This window comes from Arachis hypogaea, chromosome 4 (assembly GCF_003086295.3).
Source record: "Arachis hypogaea cultivar Tifrunner chromosome 4, arahy.Tifrunner.gnm2.J5K5, whole genome shotgun sequence".
NCBI classification, from domain to species: Eukaryota; Viridiplantae; Streptophyta; class Magnoliopsida; order Fabales; family Fabaceae; genus Arachis; species Arachis hypogaea.
Genome location: NC_092039.1, coordinates 36,281,114 through 36,285,146, shown reverse-complemented (window position 1 = coordinate 36,285,146; position 4,033 = coordinate 36,281,114). Strand labels below are relative to the sequence as shown.

At 39.2% G+C, this 4,033-nt stretch overlaps 1 non-coding gene across 1 annotated transcript; it reads left to right on the top strand.

The window, feature by feature from the left end:
- Nucleotides 1-284: 284 nt before the first annotated feature.
- On the top strand, nucleotides 285-392 carry LOC112799310 (small nucleolar RNA R71). The gene has a single exon (XR_003200884.1). It is a non-coding gene; the product is annotated as a small nucleolar RNA R71 (small nucleolar RNA).
- The last annotated feature ends 3,641 nt before the right edge of the window (nucleotides 393-4,033 follow it).

The following is a 4,033-nucleotide window of genomic DNA, read 5'->3' as shown; positions in this document are numbered from 1 at the left end:
CTTTGAGAAATCATATTGACTTGTTGAGTCAATATTTTGTTCTGAGCCAATATGGCATTCAGAGTGTCAATCTCAAGAATTCCTTTCTTCTGACTAGTCCCATTGTTCACAGGATTTCTTTCAGAAGTGTACATGAATTGGTTATTTGCAACCATTTCAATCAGTTCTTGAGCTTCAGTAGGCGTCTTCTTCAAATGAAGAGATCCTCCTGCAGAGCTATCCAAAGACATCTTGGATAGTTCAGAGAGACCATCATAGAAAATACCTATGATGCTCCATTCAGAAAGCATATCAGAAGGACACTTTCTGATTAATTGTTTGTATCTTTCCCAAGCTTCATAGAGGGATTCTCCTTCCTTCTGTCTGAAGGTTTGGACTTCCACTCTAAGCTTACTCAATTTTTGAGGTGGAAAGAACTTTGCCAAGAAGGCATTGACCAGCTTTTCCCAAGAGTCCAGGCTTTCTTTAGGTTGCGAGTCCAACCATGCTCTAGCTCTGTCTCTTACAGCAAAAGGGAATAGCATAAGTCTGTAGACCTCAGGGTCAACCCCATTAGTCTTGACAGTGTCACAGATTTGCAAGAATTCAGCTAAAAACTGATGAGGATCTTCCAATGGAAGTCCATGGAACTTGCAATTCTGTTGCATTAGAGAAACTAATTGAGGCTTAAGCTCAAAGTTGTTTGCTCCAATGGCAGGGATAGAGATGCTTCTCCCATAGAAATCAGGAGTAGGTGCAGTAAAGTCACCCAGCACCTTCCTTGCATTGTTGGCATTGTTGTTTTCGGCTGCCATGTGTTCTTCTTCTTTGAAGAATTCGGTCAGGTCCTCTAAAGAGAGTTGTGCTTTGGCTTCTCTTAGCTTTCTCTTCAAGGTCCTTTCAGGTTCAGGATCAGCCTCAACAAGAATGCCTTTGTCTTTGCTCCTGCTCATAAGAAAGAGAAGAGAACAAGAAATGTGGAATCCTCTATGTCACAGTATAGAGATTCCTTGAAGTGTCAGAAGAAAAGAAGAGTAGAAGACAGAAGTAGAAAATTCGAACTTATCAAAGAAGATGGAGTTCGAATTTTGCATTAAGGGATAGTGTTAGTCCATCAATAGAAGGATGTGAAAAGGAGGGAAGTAATTTTCGAAAATTAAGTAAAAGATTTTGAAAACATTTTTGAAAACAATACTTGATTTTCGAAAATGAAAGTGGAAAAGAAATCAAGTGATTTTTGAAAAAGATTTTGAAATTAGAAATTAAAAAGATTTGATTGAAAACTATTTTGAAAAAGATGTGGTTAATAAGATATGATTAGTTTAAAAAAATGTGATTGAGAAGATATGATTTGAAAAACATTTTTTTAAAAAGATTTGATTTTGAAAATTAAAAACTTGACTAACAAGAAAAGATATGATTCAAACATTAAACCTTTCTCAACAGAAAAGGCAACATACTTGAAATGTTGAATCAAATCATTAATTGATAGTAAGTATCTTTGAAAATGGAAAGAAATTGATTTTGAAAAAGATTTGATTGAAAAATTGATTTGAAAAAGATTTGATTTTGAAAAGATTTTGAAAACTGAAAAAAAAATTGATTTGAAAACAAAATCTTCCCTTCTAGCCATCCTGGCGTTAAACGCCCAGAATGGTGCACATTCTGGCGTTTAACGCCCAAAACTATACCTTTTTGGGCGTTAAACGCCCAACCAGGTACCCTGGCTGGCGTTTAAACGCCAGTCTGTCCTTCTTCACTGGGCGTTTTGAACGCCCAGCTTTTTCTGTGTAATTCCTCTGCTGTATGTTCTGAATCTTGAATTCTCTGTAGTATTGACTTGAGAAGACATAAATAAAAAATATTTTTGGATTTTTAATAATAAGGAAAAATCAAAATGCAACAAGAATCAAATAACAATGCATGCAAGACACCAAACTTAGCAGTTTGTATACTGCTGACACTAATGAGAATGCATATGAAACACACAAACACTCAAGTCAAGAGAATTCAAAGATTAGAGTAAGAAATCATCAAGAACATCTTGAAGATCACTAAGACACATGAATGAATGCATGCAACTGACACCAAACTTAAGATGAGACACTAGACTCAGACAAGAAATTTTTGGATTTTATGATTTTGTAAATTTTTTTGTGTTTTTCGAAAATTAAGTGGAAGAAGAAAATAAAGGTATCAAAATTCTCAATGAGAATCCCAGGAATCAGTGCAATGCTAGTCTAAGACTCCGGTCCAGGAATTAGACATGGCTTCACAGCCAGCCAAGCTTTCAAAGAAAGCTTCGGTCCAAAACTCTAGACATGGCCAATGGCCAGCCAAGCCTTAGCAGATCACTGCTCCAAAAGCAAGATTGATAAAAATCAACAAGCTCTTGTGATGATAAGTTGAAACCTCGGTCCAATGAAATTAGACATGGCTTCTCAGCCAGCCAGACTTCAACAAATCATCATGAAACTCTAGAATTCCTCTTCAAGAATTTCGAAAAAAATAAATACCTAATCTAAGCAACAAGATGAACCGTCAGTTGTCCAAACTGAACAATCCCCGGCAACGGCGCCAAAAACTTGGTAGCGCGAAATTGTGATCAATACTTTTCACAACTCTCATAATCCCCAGTCATGAACCCCAAAAACTTGGTATTCAATACCATGGCATTACACAACTTCGCACAACTAACCAGCAAGTGCACTGGGTCGTCCAAGTAATAAACCTTACGCGAGTAAGGGTCGATCCCACGGAGATTGTTAGTATGAAGCAAGCTATGGTCATCTTGTAAATCTTAGTCAGGCAGACTAAAATGGATATGGTGATGAACGAAATAAAAACATAAAGATAAAGATAGAGGTACTTATGTAATTCATTGGTAGGAACTTCAGATAAGCGCATGAAGATGCCTTCCCTTCCGTCTCTCTGCTTTCCTACTGTCTTCATCCAATCCTTCTTCCTCCTTTCCATGGCAAGCTTATGTAGGGTTTCACCGTTGTCAGTGGCTACCTCCCATCCTCTCAGTGAAAATGTTCCTATGCTCTGTCACAGCATATGGCTAATCAGCTGTCGGTTCTCGGTCAGGCCGGAATAGAATCCAGCGATTCTTTTGCGTCTGTCACTAACGCCCCGCCTGCTAGGAGTTTGAAGCACGTCACAGTCATTCAATCATTGAATCCTACTCAGAATACCACAGACAAGGTTAGACCTTCCGGATTCTCTTGAATGCCGCCATCAGTTCTAGCCTATACCACGAAGACTCTGATCTCACGGAATGGTTGGCTCGGTTGTCAGGCGAGCACTCGGTTGTCAGGCGATCAACCATGCATCGTGCAATCAGGAATCCAAGAGATATTCACCCAATCGAAGGTAGAACGGAGGTGGTTGTCAGTCACACGTTCATAGGTGAGAATGATGATGAGTGTCACGGATCATCACATTCTTCAAGTTGAAGAACAAGTGATATCTTAGAACAAGAACAAGCGGAATTGAATGGAAGAACAATAGTAATTGCATTAATACTCGAGGTACAGCAGAGCTCCACACCTTAATCTATGGTGTGTAGAAACTCCACCGTTGAAAATACATAAGAACAAGGTCTAGGCATGGCCGAATGGCCAGCCTCCCAATGATCTAAGATAGCATAAAAATGAAGATAGCTACCAAAGTCTTTAAATACAATAGTAAAAGGTCCTACTTATAGAGAACTAGTAACCTAAGGTTTACAGAAATGAGTAAATGACATAAAAATCCACTTCCGGGCCCACTTGGTGTGTGCTTGGGCTGAGCAATGAAGCATTTTCGTGTAGAGACTCTTCTTGGAGTTAAACGCCAGCTTTAGTGCCAGTTTGGGCGTTTAACTCCCATTTGGGTGCCAGTTCCGGCGTTTAACGCTGGAAATCTTGAAGGTGACTTTGAACGCCGGTTTGGGCCATCAAATCGTGGGCAAAGTATGGACTATCATATATTGCTGGAAAGCCCAGGATGTCTACTTTCCAACGCCATTGAGAGCGCGCCAATTGGGCTTCTGTAGCTTCAGAAAATCCAC